We start from the raw sequence: 16,851 nt of genomic DNA, 5'->3' as shown, positions 1-16,851 counted from the left end.
TTAACCGGTTGTGGGTGACGTTCACTTTAAGGTAACATGGTCAGTTCTGAACAAATGAAAAATAGTAATTTACAATCTAGATAGGCTTTGCATACCTATCGTAAAAAGTTGCAATGTCGGTCCACATATTTCTAAGCCTTAACGAAATAAGATGGCATTGGTGTGATATAACACTGAACGGATCTAACAGTAAGACAAATCTTTATGCTATTTACTGAAAGATGAAGTCTTGATAAACTGCCATTTCTTAATTAATATATTTAGCATGAGCATACATTATTGATTCTGCATTATTTCGATTTATAAAATGGTACGGGTTTTTCCCAAGAATCATGATATTTTGGGTAGCTTTAACTAATATCTAATGGTGCTAGGATTGCAAGTATGTTGAATCGAGCCCCAGGTGATTCTAGTTTGATGATTTTCTCAAGAGGAAATAAAATTATTATTCAAAACTTAGCTAGTTGGAATTTTATTCCATGAATAATTAATAAGCATTTCTTGCTGAGTCCTCTCTTGGAGTAAATAAGATCTTAATTAATTAAATCCATTGCAGACATTAATTAATCAATTGATCTTTATATCTTAAGCGTGAGAAATAATTATTTAAACGAGGAAACCCACATTGCTTATAATTTCAGATTTTGATAGGTAAATCAATATTATTACTATAGTGGCTGATGATAATATTCCATATTATGTTTAAATTAAATTGAGGTTCAATTTAATAGTTAAAGCCTATTGGGGTGGCTTGCATCCAAACCTCCATAGATTCCTATCTGAGCTCAATATGTAACTTAATTAATAGGAGAATAAATGAGAGATAATGTGGATACATCACAATTTTCAACTCCCTCTCTCTGTGAGATTTCCGTCTCTTCATTATTTTTCCTATATATTTTGATAAGATCAGCCCACCCTGATATCAGAATATTGTTTGGGTACCAGTTAGAAGATTCGCTGTCGAGTATTGAAGATCATCACGTGAAGAAGTAGCAAGCCACTTGTCTGCGATTCTTTGGAGAATCAAGAGGGTAATTTATTCTCTTTGTAGAAAATCATGTTTAAGATTTCAATTAATCAAAAACATAATTTAATTCAAGTTATATGCATGATACATGTTTATAATTGCACGAATAGAATTTGTCTAAATAATCTACTAACTCCATCAGTACCCTCTTTCAGTTTCTAAAAATGTAGGAAAGTTATCTATTTTTGGATTAATTGCATATAAAATCATATTGTTTGATTAAATATTGGTTTGTCCCCCCTCTTTCCAAATTTGAATGATAAATCACAAAGTCTCAAAATTTCTTAATCGTCATGTTTCAACAAATTTGTTTTATATCATTTTATTTTTAAATTTTTTAGATTCTTAATCATTCATATTGTCACGTAACATCACTGTTCATCGACATCAACAATTTTTATATGCGTACACATTACTTAAAATTCATTTTAGACAATTGAGAATTTGTTAAACTGATAATTTTTTATTCAAATTTAAAAATTACGAAACAAACCAAAATTTGACTTATACTTCTGGATATTGCATGCACTTAATCCTTTGCTTTTTAGATGAAACCATAATGGAGAATGCAAGCACTATTGGCATAAGTCATTTAAAATGTGTCAAGTAACCATAGAACAATAATTGTTCTCTTGTGATATGTTTCGTTATACATATACATATGCATATTGTATGAACCCCAACTTACTCTATGAATTAATGTTGACGTACCACCAACATATATACTAAAATACCAACAACAATAACTATTCTCTTGTGATATGTTTCGTTATACATATACATATTGTATGATCCCCAATTTACTCTAATAAATTAACGTTGACCTACACCCAACATATATGCTACAATTCCAAGTTTTTATATCACTCTACACATTGATAATGCATGCGCCATTTCCTCGATAATTTCACGCAGAATACAAAATTATTAACCGCTATAATAATAATAATAATAATGGAGGAAACAAACAAATGATCTATGGTTTGTTGTCGGATGTCTTTTCAATATCTCGTCCTCTAGGGGAAGGCATTAACTACAAACGGTGCGACAACAGAGGAGACGAAGGGATTTACAACAAAAATTAAAATCCGAATGAGAATAGTTTGGGGGTTTTAGGGTGTCCACTATAGGAGGACAGCCGCCTCCCACCGCCGCCCCCCTTCTCGCACAGCCGTTTCATAGCCGCTCCGCTTGCGTCCGCCCCGTTTCCACGCAATAGGGCGCCGTGGCCCTCGCCCCACCCCTTCTTCCTCAGCCGCGTCCTCGCCCCCTTCTCGCCGAACGCCCTTCCACCCCCGATTTTTTGTCCACTTCAGGGCGGACGCCCGCCCCGCCCACTATAGACAGGCGCGGCGTAGCCGCTTCCGGAGCGGCCAGCGCGCCGCCCCTATAGTGGACACTTTATACTTAATAGTTGTGAATCCAGTAGCTAATAAAGGAGTACAACTCTTCCCCCAAACTTTAGTATTATACTCCCTCCATCCCCAAAGGATATGTGATGTTAGCTTTTAAAGTTCATTGCGCACACACTGGATTAATTAGATCAAATAAGAAGCAAGCAAACAGGTCCAAAGGATTTACTAAACCACCTGGTCCAAAGGATTTACTAAACCTATTCGGGTGTCGTTGGGTGCACTATCGAAATTACAGCTCATCAAAACCTTAACCCACTACACTATTGGCTAGTATAGGGAAGTAAAGGATCGATCCCACGAGTACGGACGTGCTACGAAACTGCATTTGAGATGTTTTGGGAAGGGTCGGCTGCTGTCACGCAACATGTGGGTTAAGTATTTAAACTACTGGACTTGGGAAATTAAAACTAGACTACTCTATCTACTGGGTCTAGGAAACAAGAACGTACGACACATGCATGACCCAGAACACTAAAATAACTTAAGAAACGAAATTGGACTGCTTGAAGTAACTAGAGCTTGAGAACTAAACTAACGTAACTAGAGCTGGAGAACTAGACTAACTTTCCTAAAATGGCCAAACAAACTAGCAACAAAAAGTGGGGATCAATTTTCCTAACTGACCAGGTTCTGGAAAAGCTGCAGAAAGTACAAAAGACAAGCATAAAGCACAAACAAATGCAGATCTGATCCTAACCACTAACAAACTTCGCCTTCTTCAGGAATCCAATGGGAATACAGAATAAAACAGAGCATCAAACACCATGAAAACAGAGCAAGTTCTGTATCTAAGTTTAAACAAGAAATTAAAGCCTAAACTAACAGATCTAAACTATTGGACCAAGCAGATACGAGAATGAACAGTAAACAACCATAATCATGCAGAATTTAAACAACAAACTCCAGATCCACCAATCTCAAATTCAGATCCACCACGATTCAACAAGATCCCAATCAAACTAGTGTTTAAACAAGATCCCAATCTTCACAGTAGGATCTTTTAAAGTCTGATCTTTACTCTATTTCTGCTCCTATCGTCAACTTCCTGATTCTCCTAGGTCCGATCGACGACTTCTGGTGTTTCACTTCAAAATCATCTCTTTTGTATCTGTCAGGTCAATTAGCACAAACTCCTGGGTCCGACAGATTTCTTATGCACCTGAACTTAGAAACATACATTAGTGCTCCGAAAACAAAGAATTCTAATCCAAAATCAATGCATGAAACGAGCCTTATCAAACTGCTCACACTTAAACCATACTTGTCCTCTAGTATAAAAGACAGGAAAAAGAAATAAGACAAGTTTCAATGCATGGTTACCCTTTTAACCGACTCTAAAGAAAAAGAACAAAAACCAAACTAAGATTCAAACACATATGGACACACAAAACACTACTCTAACACACAGAAAGACACAAAGAAAAAACACATCAAAACATAAGTGCATAAACTGGTTTGATTTTCTAGCAGCCGTCCCCACAAGCTTAAGGTTAATCCAATCGTCTACAGTCTCAGATTCCTCTCCCTCCCTTCTTCTATCTGGTCAGCTTGTCAGTTCGTCAAGATAGCCCTTATTCTTACCATCTGTTGGATTCACTCGATCACTCATTCCTCACCAGGAATGTTAGGATCATTCTCTCATCATTTTGCCATCCCACTGATGCCTTGAGGTCGACTGACACAGAATAGTTCCTTAAGGTCTTTTCATTAGGTTGTAATGAGGCTAGGGGATTACAGGGTATATAGGTGAGAGTCCTAGGGGTCCGAAGTTCAAGAAGTATAAGTAAAAACATACTGCAGACATGTGAACTTAGGGACAAAATTTGGAGATAACCTCCCTATGTACAATTCTAATTTCCTAAAATTTGGAGATGTTCCCTAGCCATTTTGGCCTTATTCCCTATTCTTTTCTACCGGGGCAGATCAAATTTTTTTTTCTGCCCTTTTTCTTTTCCTATTTTTCCTGGGCCAGGTTACACAATTTTCCTGCCCTTAGCTTTTCCTTCTTCTAATTTTTTTTTCTAATTTTTTTTCCCAGGTCAAGTTACAACTTTTCCTGCCCGTTTCCTTTTCTGATTTTTTTCCCGGGTGACAGCTTTTCCTGCCCATTCCTTTCCTAATTTTTTTTTCATTTTCTCCCATGTTCTATTTGTTAGGATTGGTATACTGAAAAGCATATTTCGAGCATGTTGCATGGATAGAATTGCTTGTATACAATAAACTCTACAATCCACTTTTAACCCAAGGCGAGAAGAAATAATTTTATCGCATTGATGTTTGCTTATGCATTTATAAGATGTTTCTCAAACATTTAAATGTATAAGAAGCAAATAAGTCTAATTCTTCTGCATAGTAGACTGGTCGTGAACGACGTTCACAGAAGGTGACGCAGTCGGTCCTTTGCAGAAGAGAAATAGAATTTCACAACCTAGATAGGATTTGGCTACCTATCGTGAAAGGTTGCAGTGTCAGTCCGCATGTTTCCTTACCTTAGGAAATAAACGACACTGGTGTGGTATAGCACTGAAGGATCTAACAGTTGAGATAAGTCTTTCTTGCTATTTACTGAAAGACGAGGTCTCGGTGATTGTTATTTCTTAATCATTGTTGATATAACATTGAGCATACGATATTGATTATGCACTACTTTGATTTATCAAATGGTGCGGATTTTTCGCAATCCAAGAATCCTGATATCTTGGGTAGTGGTGATCTATGTCTAGAGGTGCTAGTATTGTTATTGCAATGAATCGTGTGCTGGGTGAGTCCAGTTTGATAATATTCTCAAGAGGTGTTCGAAAAAGGTTTTATTATTCAGAAACCCGGCCGGTTGGAATTTATTCCCGAATAATAAATAAAGATTTTGAACTAGACAACTCTTGGAAAAAGATACTAATTAATTAAAGTCAAATAGCAGACTTAAATTAATTAATGGATATTTATATCTTAAACACGAGAAATAATAAATTAAAGAGGTAAAGCCCGGATTACTCGTAATTTGGGATTGGACGGGCAGTCAATATTATTATTCTATAGTGGATGATAATAATATTGTATTGGACTTGTATTAAATTGGGGCTCAATTTAATTAGTAAAAGTCCAACAGGTTTGGCCCAAGTCCAACCTCCATGGATCCCTAATCTGGCCCATCATAACTCTATATAAAGGAGACTAAATAGAAGACAAAATAAAAGTGATTTTACTCTTAATTTTCGTGCTCCCCAGTGGGAGTGGACGAAAAAATCGGTTTTTGAGAAAACTGATATTATGTCTTCTTTCTAGTCAAGCCTTTTTCGATTATGACAAGCTTTGCCCACCCAGAGGTCATTATCTGAGTTCGAGATACAGATTAGAAGATTCGTGGTTGGGTACGAAGAACATCACGTGGAGAAGGCGCAAGCAATCGTCGATTCTTTGGAGAATCAGATCGGTAATCCTAAACCGTAGAATATCATGAATTAGGATTTTAATTCCTTAAGCATGAATTTTGTGCGTTCTTGTATGCAATTCAATGTTTTACATGTGAATCAGTTAATCCCATAATCGGTCAAATAGATCCATATGTATGATTTATTTGTGAATGCATGTCTTCCGCTGTGCAAGGGGCTCCAAACCCCAGCAATTGGTATCAGAGCCAATTTTTGGCTCTGATTGTGTGGATTAATTTCATGTTATGTGAAATGCTTGATCGCATATTTGTGTTCGTTGTTTATGTGTTTTTTAACGTGTAAACAAAGTTCGAACTTTAAGATCACGAAATTCATGTTTTTGCGACAATGACGCTTGACCAATTCAATCACGTGAATTAGTTTGTATAATTCATTATATTTTTGTAATGAGTATACTTAATATTCAATTTGTATTCATTATATACATGTAATGATTACATGGATTTGAATTATTTTATGTTGTTGCCGTAATTTTCGAATTGTGAATCGTTATGCTTGAATCGCCGACTTCTAACATATAATGATTACATATTGATTATTTGATGTATGAATTGAATTACAATATTATTATTGTTGATAACATCAAATATGTGAATCAATTTGTTTGGCGTCATGGCGGATTGCGTCGTCCATTCCGGATGTGACGAGAGAAAGACGCTAACTGCCCTTAGCTATCGGGCTGGGCTGTTTGACCAAGATGGCGGCGTCAATATGAAGTCACGGGGCAGCAGCGCGGTGGAGGCTGTTGCGATACTGGGCAGGCCGACCAGCTAGACAAGCTGCGACGTCGGGCTGTTTGCAGCAGCAGTGACATCTCCGAGCAGCGGCAGTTTGCGGTGATCATCACAGGCGGCAGCTGGGCGACCTTGTGCATCAGCTGCACAGCAGACTGGCCGAGCTGGGAATTTGGCCAAGCTGTGCGAATTGAGTTTTTCGAAGTGCTGTGACGGTAGAACTCCGATCAGCAGTTGCACGGAGTTCGAATTGAGTGGGACTCGACAAACCTTTCCAAAATTGAGTTAGGGTTTCCTAAACCCTAGGAATTAATTTTGGATATGTTTCGAGATATGAATTAGAATAAGATATGAATATATCTTTAATTGGATTATCTAAAAATTTAATTTTTAATTAAATTATGGATTAATTGGAAATTTATCTTTATTTTATGGATTTAGATAGATTAAATTCTATCTAGATGAGTCCTAGATAAATTCGGATAATGCTAATTAATTTTATTTTGTCTTATGGATTTACGTAGGATTTAATTCTATGTGAATAAATCCTAGATAGACTAGATAAATTAATAAAGTTTGGATTTTATCCTCATTTTATGGATTTAGATATATTTAATTATATCTAGAGAAATCCTAGATAAATTTGGATAACAATTAATTTTATTGTCTTATGGATTTATATAGATTTAATTCTATGTGAATAAATCCTAGATAGACTAAGATAAACATTAATTAAGTTTATCCATATCTTGTAGATATTGATAGATTTATATCTATCTAGAATATATCTTAGTAGATTTGGATATTAAAATCCATGTTTATCTTTATCTTGTGGATATTTATAGATTTAATTCTATTAAGAAAATATCCATGTGATTTAGATGATTAAGTTTATCTATATCTTATAGATATTGATAGATTCATATCTATCTAGAATATATCTTAGTAGATTTATATAATTATTAATCCAGTATTGTATTATCTTTTGGATTTAAAATAGATTTAGTTCTATCAAGTTAAATCATGTTTGAATTAAATTAATATTAATTATAGATTATCTTAATTTTATGGATATAAATAGATTTATTTCTATTTAGAAAATATCCTAGATAAATTTGGATAAAGATAATACAAGATAATCCTTTTCTAATTGGATTTTGATAAAATTAATTTTATCTAGAATAAATCCTAATTATATTCTAGGTTCTTATTCTAAATAATCTAAGATTTCTTTAAATCTTGGAATGATTGGGTTTTATCTTTATCTTATGGATTTGGAGAAATTTGTTTTCATCCTGAAATATCCTGGTATGATTTAGATAAGGATAATCCAAGGTCAGTTTTATCTTGAATTTTGGATTTGGTTTTATTCTTATAAAATCTAGAATAATCTTAAATGGATTTAGATAGATTCAACTCTATCTAGATAAATCCTAAATTAATTTGGATAATCATTATCCAAGAAAAATCTTATCAAATTCGATATTCCTATTTTGGATAAGATAAGAATTAATTATTTAATTAAATCTCCCTAGATTTATTAAATAATTTCAATAATTATCCAGTGTGATTAATTACCATGAAGTAAATGGACTTATCTATTTATTTGGTGTTAATATGTTTTAAGTGGATTATCTGCCTTATCTACTTATGTGGTAATTATGCAAAAACCATGTTTAAAATGACTAAGCGATAATTACAACAGTGCGTTGTATATGGTCTCCATAAATTGGTCTATATATGAAGCAGTTTCTAATATTATCGTGACCCACCTTAGTGGGAGCAATAATCCTACGAAATAGCAAGTTCATAAGATTAGACTTCTTAATAGTAAATTGTTTAAACTAGAAGCGAGTTTCTAATATGATCGCGACCCACCTTAGTGGGAGCCATAATCCTGTGAAATTGCAAGTTCATATGTTTAAACATATTTATAAGATAGCTATGGAATTTTGTTAGTGGCGTACGACCTTCCCTAGAAGGAGTATCAAAACAGAAATGAAATTCCTAGATGCAAATATTTATGGTAAATGCTTAGGCAATATTTGGCGGCCATGCCACCTTAGTGGTCTCTGGACTATCCGTCGGTATTGTGACCAGGAAATTGTTGGAATCCGAATTTGTATGACCTCCCTAGAGGCGTACTTATTTTGGTTTTGGCAGCTGCGAGATACATAAATTGTTTTGTGGTTGTTTGCAATTATGTATTAAGCATAGTATGTGATAAATATTTTTATTTCTTCTTAGCCAAATTCTTAATAATGTCCGCGAACCTTAATGAAATCAAACCCGAAGGCCAAAATTATGTAGACTGGAAATATTAAATGGATAAGATTCTCATTGCTGAAAACTTAAAGTTTGTACTCACCAATTCATGTCCTCCATTTCCTCGACAAAATTCTATAAAGAAAGTTCAAGAATGCATTTCATGCATGTACTTGACAAGTTCTTTGAGATAGAAGGTCAAACTACTTTCTTTTAAATAGTAAGACACGTCTTGGTTTATATTGATGAAAGAGGGATATCCAATGAGGACGTTGTCCAGATTCTGTTGAAACATCCAAAAGAGATAGAATGTTTTGAGGAATCTTCTGATTCAGTTACTCAAATAGTTTCTACACTCAGTTCATCGCCAAATATAATAGGAAGTGATTATATGAAGGTTAGTACTTAAAAGTTGGAAACCTTCTACATGATATTCACTTTATTACTAATAGAGGAAGATATCATGATAGATGACAAATTCGTTAAAGCTGCATCTTTCCTATGTCTTAGTTCAATCGAACAGAAGACTAGTAATGGAAAGAGGGAAGAGCTGAATTGTCATCAATGTCTGCTCAAAACAAGAAAGACAAGAAAAATTTTGGTGAAAATGCAAAGAGAAGATGCATTGTGAGTCGGATTGACCTCTTCTACAGAAGGACAATGACTTAGATAACAATGCAATTTCTAAAAGAGAGATCTAGATCCAGTTGGGCAGTTGTTACAGTGGGAGCTATTTATTTATGCTCACTTTATTGTTTTGTTTTGATGTTAGAGATTTTGTTTTATTGGTACAGTCTTGTTTAGAATGAATTTATATTCAGTTTCTAAACTCATTTATGATTCTACGATGTTCAATTTCATTTTATAATGCTTGCATTATTGAGAAATGTGGATTGAATATAAATCATGGTACCATAGAAAAACAAATTATACATCATAGTATCTAAACAATGTAATTGCAACAAGATTGAGTTTAACACAACAGTTCAACTTCTTATACAATGAACAATAAAGTATTTATGGCACTTAGACTTAAGGCCAAGAAAGTACTTAGTAATTGTTCAAACTGATTTTGTCTAACTCAAATGACTATCGAGATTTTAACAACTTGCTTGTTAAATAGCTTGAAGGTCAAGAAAGTCTGGTTGATGCACTAAAAGTTAGAATCCTTTGGTGGTTCAAGGGATTCAGAATACTTATAGAGATGCAACATAGAAAGACTAGTAAGTCTCAATGGTTTATACCATGGGAGACGAGCAAATGAGTTAAGATCAGTAGTGGGAGTTAAATCCTAGTTGACTACTCCAAGCATTCTTCTAAAGAATAGGATAGTCATATAAGAAGATATCGAAGTCTCTCGAAGACAAGTTCGATAAGTGAACAGTTTTACTCAATAACACCTTATCATTGATGGGATATACGTTGGAAACAACGAGTTATACCTTAAAGAAACTACCATAACATCACTACCTTCTACAACACACGAGTTGTGGACTAGAGGTAAGTTTAGTCCAGCACATCTCAAGGTGTGAAGTTATTCCAAGACATGTTTTGGAAAAGGTATCCAAGTAATTGGAGTTGTGTACTGAGGTATGTTTTAAGGTTGTCCCAAATGATAGAAAAGGTACAAGTTCTATAATCTTCCACGCAAGATAAGTGTTTGTTTACACGAATACTAGATTCTTTCATGAAGATTATGTGAAGAACTACAAGCCTAACAAGCATGATAATTCTCAAGATAATGAGAATATATATTTTCCATCTTAACCAAGAAGTCATACCATTAGAAACTTATGCACTAAGAAAATCAACTTTTGTACCTAAGATTGTAAGAGTCGTGTCGTAGTGGGAGCGTTCTTTGCGAACATAATAAGTTCATGGGTCTAGAAGAGTCTTAAGACTCAGTCTTAGATCAACTTGAACATAATCCCTGTAACTACAAGGGCGCAATGACTTATTCAGATAATCATTCTTGATAAGATGATAGATTCTGAATAACAATCTTAAATAGACAAGAATGTTTGCAAGACTTGCGATACTACCCATAGACTATTTCAGTCAGTGGGAGCTAGTGGACCTGCAAGTGTAAGCATGGATCTCAAAAGGCTAGAATAATGGCAAAGGGTTATACCCAGAGAGAATTATATTCTCGTCTGCTATTTTTGCCTAAGTCGATCTGTATATTGTCTATTGTAGCCTACATAAATTAGGATGTATGTACTATGATTGTCAAGACATGTTTCTTTGAGTAGAAGTCTTGAGGAGATCATCTGCATGGAACATCTTAATGGTTATGTAATACAGGGCAAGAAAGTTGAAAGTGCACTATAAAAGTTGATAAACAACTAAGAGGGTTATCTAGCAGCAAACTGGTCGTCTACCCAGTTTAAGGATGATGGATTTAAGATAATCTAGTTACATTCTAAGCATCTATGTCATTAGATTGCTAGAAAAAGAATGTATGTTTTCTTAAAGAATCCTACATCTACACAATACTTAAACACTTTAGCATTGAAAATTCCAAGAAAAGGTTTTTCTTTTTCTAGACGGAATTATTTTGTCTCTAGTCAAGTGTTTTTCGACATTGAATGAGATCAAGAAGAATGAGACAAGTTCCATAATCGGAAGTCTCATGTATGCTATGATGTGTATTAAGTTAGATATTAGTTTTGCCGTTGGCATAGAAGCATGATATCATTTTAACCATGGCCAAGGACATTGGATTGGGTAAAGAATATACTATAGTACTTGAAGAAGACTAAACGGTATGCTCTAGTTTACCAGATATCTATGTTATGTCCTTTAGGTTACATCGACTCGATTTTATAATTGATCGGTGATCGAGTCATCCTCTGACTATGTGTTCACTCTAGGAGTTGAATATTGAGACATGAAGGAGTGTTGATCAAATCATAGACTCTATCATGAAAATTACAAGTATGGTTTCATCGGAAACTACTAAGGTAGTTGTTCATCTCAGTAATTTCCTAATAGCTTTGACCGTGATTCCGAGTATGTGTATGAGTATTATATTTTGTTATAATTACTCTAGTCATATGTCTAACTCGAGGGAAACACGATCTGATAAAGCTAAGCAATCACATAGAGATGAAGTATGAAATTAATTAAGGATTAAGTGCGCAGCAAGACGTTATGGTTTCCAAGATATCATCAGAGAACAACCTGGCAGAACTTTTCACAAAATGCCTATATGGTAACATGATTTACACATGAGGTGAAAAGTATGGTAGTTCGATGTATCATGGTTCGAGACCTGCTTAGAGTATAAGTGAGAGAGTTTTGGCAGTGGGTATACTCGAAAGCATGATTTTGAGTATAAGTGGGAGATTGTTAGGATTGGTATACTGAAAAGCATATTTCGAGCATGTTGCATGGATAGAATTGCTTGTATACAATAAACTCTACAATTCACTTTTAACCCAAGGCGAGAAGAAATAATTTTATCGCATTGGTGTTTGCTTATGCATTTATAAGATGTTTCTCAAACATTTAAATGTATAAGAAGCAAATAAGTCTAATTCTTCTGCATAGTAGACTGGTCGTGAACGACGTTCACAGAAGGTGACGCAGTCGGTCCTTTGCATAAGAGAAATAGAATTTCACAACCTAGATAGGATTTGGCTACCTATCGTGAAAGGTTGCAGTGTCAGTCCGCATGTTTCCTTACCTTAGGAAATAAATGACACTGGTGTGGTATAGCACTGAAGGATCTAACAGTTGAGATAAGTCTTTCTTGCTATTTACTGAAAGACGAGGTCTCGGTGATTGTTATTTCTTAATCATTGTTGATATAACATTGAGCATACGATATTGATAATGCACTACTTCGATTTATCAAATGGTGCGGATTTATCGCAATCCAAGAATCCTGATATCTTGGGTAGTGGTGATCTATGTCTAGAGGTGCTAGTATTGTTATTGCAATGAATCGTGTGCTGGGTGAGTCCAGTTTGATAATATCCTCAAGAGGTGTTCGAAAAAGGTTTTATTATTCAGAAACCCGGCCGGTTGGAATTTATTCCAGAATAATAAATAAAGATTTTGAACTAGACAACTCTTGGAAAAAGATATTAATTAATTAAAGTCAAATAGCAGACTTAAATTAATTAATGGATATTTATATCTTAAACACGAGAAATAATAAATTAAAGAGGTAAAGCCCGGATTACTCGTAATTTGGGATTGGACGGGCAGTCAATATTATTATTCTATAGTGGATGATAATAATATTGTATTGGACTTGTATTAAATTGGGGCTCAATTTAATTAGTAAAAGTCCAACAGGTTTGGCCCAAGTCCAACCTCCATGGATCCCTAATCTGGCCCATCATAACTCTATATAAAGGAGACTAAATAGAAGACAAAATAAAAGTGATTTTACTCTTAATTTTCGTGCTCCCCAGTGGGAGTGGACGAAAAAATCGGTTTTTGAGAAAACTGATATTCTGTCTTCTTTCTAGTCAAGCCTTTTTCGATTATGACAAGCTTTGCCCACCCAAAGGTCATTATCTGAGTTCGGGATACAGATTAGAAGATTCGTGGTTGGGTACGAAGAACATCACGTGGAGAAGGCGCAAGCAATTGTCGATTCTTTGGAGAATCAGATCGATAATCCTAAACCGTAGAATATCATGAATTAGGATTTTAATTCCTTAAGCATGATTTTTGTGCGTTCTTGTATGCAATTCAATGTTTTACATGTGAATCAGTTAATCCCATAATCGGTCAAATAGATCCATATGTATGATTTATTTGTGAATGCATGTCTTCCGCTGTGCAAGGGGCTCCAAACCCCAGCACTATTACCCTATTTCCTACCCCGATTGGTGAGCTGCTCCATTCCTGTCCCCTTGTTCACATGGCATGAAGGCCAATAGTTTCAAAAAGATGGGGAAGATTCAATGTAGGCTCAAAGTGTTCACTAATGGGTGCCTTTCCAATGAGGCAGGTTCAGCAGGTTCGAAAGAATTGAGCTCAAGTGGCTATCCCTATTGCCTTTAGTCCTCACTACCTATGTCATTTGTCTCTTAGCATCAATGACAACCTCTCTGTTTTTTTCGTTATTTAGTAGAAAGTGTTCTACTCTAGGCTTTTAACTCACTTTTAGAGGGCTTCATAGTTGGCTTAAATTAAGGCCTTTTCAATTGCCCTAACTGACCAGGTTCTGGAAAAGCTGCAGAAAGTACAAAAGACAAGCAGAAAGCACAAACAAATGCAGATCTGATCCTAGCCACTAACAAACTTCGTCTTCTTCAGGAATCCAACGAGAATATAAAATAAAACAGAGCATCAAACACCATGAAAACAGAGCAAGTTCCAGATCTAAGTTTAAACAAGAAATTAAAGCCTAAACTAACAGATCTAAACTATTGGACCAAGCAGATACGAGAATGAACAGTAAACAGCCATAATCATGCAAAATTTAAACAGCAAACTCTAGATCCACCAATCTCAGATTCAGATCCACCACGATTCAACAAGATCCCAACGTCTCCACAACCAGATCCACCAAATCCAACGTCAATCCAACAAATTCCAACTCCAAACAACCAACAATCACTCAATACGAACAGAATAACAAAATGTAAACATCAACTCAGCAAGATCCAAATAAAAACCAACAGAAACTTCCATAATATTCATAACTAAGTTCAAATCCACCAGATCAAAGTCAGAATCAGAAACTACTAAGCTAAAAACCAGCAAATACTTGAAACTAAGAAGTAATCTAAAGCAGAAAATGAAATATTGTTTCTTCGCCCACGTAGGACGGTGTTACACAGCAGAATCTAGACGAAAAACCACCACGGCAGCCGAAAATCACCCCATGTCTAAGTGTGCAGTAAATTGAAGTGTATTTTGAAGTGTGGAGCTAAGAAAGTGAGCTGAAAGGTGTTGGAGCGAATGTGTGTGTCAAGATGCTCTCTTTTGCAATGTTGAACTCTTTAAATAGGTGAGGCTCTGATCCCTAGAGCATCTTCTTGGTGAATTGACGCTTGTGCCCCTTGAGTAGGATCTTTTAAAGTTTGATCCTTACTCTATTTCCGCTCCTGTCGTCAACTTCCTGATTCTCCTAGGTCCGAGCGACAATTTCTGGTGTTTCACTTCAAAATCATCTCTTTTGCATCTGCCAGGTCAATTAGCACAAACTTCTGGGTCTGGAAAATTTCTTACGCACCTGAACGTAGAAACATACATTAGTGCTCCGAAAACACAGAATTCTAATCCAAAATCAATGCATGAAACGAGACTTATCATTATGCACTTTAAGGTCGACACAGGTTTTAATGCAAAATTGATGAAATAAGAGAGGTAGAGAGAAAAATAATTAAAGTATTGTTAGTGGGAAATGGATCTCACCTCCTTAGAGAGAAAAGAGTTTCCAAAATTAGAAAGTGCATATTCTTGTGGAACAGATGAAAAAGAAAAGAGTGCATATTCTTATGGGACGGAGGGAGTGTATTAATACCAAATTAGTAATGGTAGTCCAGTGCGATCGTTAAACTAGATTTTCAAAAGGCATACGATACAATTCGCTAGGAATTTCTTGAGGATACGCTAGTAGGCATGGGCGTTGGAAGGAAATGGATTAACTGGATCATGGAGTGTGATGGGGTACGTACTAAACAAGCCCAATAGCAGTGACGGCCCATCAGCCCAAAGCCCAAGGAAGAGTATCAGTTCGGCATTACCAAAGAGTTCGGCCCCAGCCTACAGCTCGGCATTACCAAAGAGTTCGGCCCCAGCCTACAGCTCGGTAAAAGCCGACCAATCAAGCTCTACTCTCAGATCGGCAAAAGCTGCTCGGCAATAGTTCAGAAGTTCGGTCTCCGTATTCGACCGAACTGGGAGATAGTGGACTCATGCAGAACCTCCACGACCTCCACTACACGATCTATTTAGTGGTGTCAACTCATGCAGGATCTCATGCAGGATAGCGGACCAAACAAAGAGATAGTGGACCCATGCAGGATCTCATGACCTCCACGACATCCACTACCTAGTTAGTGGTGATGCAAGCCACGACCTAGTTAGTGGTGATGCAAGCCACGATCTTAGTTCAATGTATAAATAGAACTTAGATCAGATAGAGGAGGGGCTCGAGACATCAAATAACATATAGCAAGTCTGTATTTGTAAGCTGTAAACCAGATCAAGCAATACAATCTTGCCTTCCTTTCTTCCCGTGGACGTAGATTTACTTCAGTAAATCGAACCACGTAATTCCTTGTGTCGTGATCTATATTCATTACCTGCATTTACTACCATCAAAAATTCGCCCAACCATCACTGGCGCCGTCTGTGGGAACATAGAGAACCAAATTTGTGATAAAGCGAATTTTTGACCCTTTTTCCACCCAAAAAAAAAAAAAAATGCATACCAGATCACGTAACACCCGTAATACCGTTCATGATAACCATGAGGAAGCTAGTCCAGCCCGCAGGTCTGGAAAACAGCCTCGGGAGAAATCTACTTCCAGTTCTCACGGAGAAGGAACAAGCCGCTCAAAGACTCATCGCACCGAGTCTTCCCAGCAGCCCGATTTGAACGAGGCTGTCAAGTTGTTTTTGGCCGAGAAGCAGGAAGAGTTCTTAATTTTCCTGCAAAAGGGCCAAAAGCTGGAGACGAGAACGGTGGATTCTCCCTCCTCATCCAGACATGAAAGTCACTACCGCAGTAGTGCCGTGTCTTCCAGGAAGAAGAATCCTCAACCCCGACATGTTCCTGTTCCTCCTCGGTACCGGAATCACAGGAGAACTCCATCTCCTCCATACCGAAGAGATGTCGGGTTCGCCATGTACGGAGCATTGAAGACTCCGTTCTCGGACGATATCACCCGAACTCCCTTGCCACAGAACTACCGAACTCCGTCGATGACTTATGACGGGTTAGAGAATCCTCATGACTTCCTGGGACGCTATCAGTATAACATGGC

The sequence above is a fragment of the Salvia splendens genome, chromosome 15 (assembly GCF_004379255.2).
Source record: "Salvia splendens isolate huo1 chromosome 15, SspV2, whole genome shotgun sequence".
NCBI classification, from domain to species: domain Eukaryota; kingdom Viridiplantae; phylum Streptophyta; class Magnoliopsida; order Lamiales; family Lamiaceae; genus Salvia; species Salvia splendens.
The sequence above is the reverse complement of the archived record's forward strand: the minus strand, read 5'-3'. Positions refer to the sequence as shown.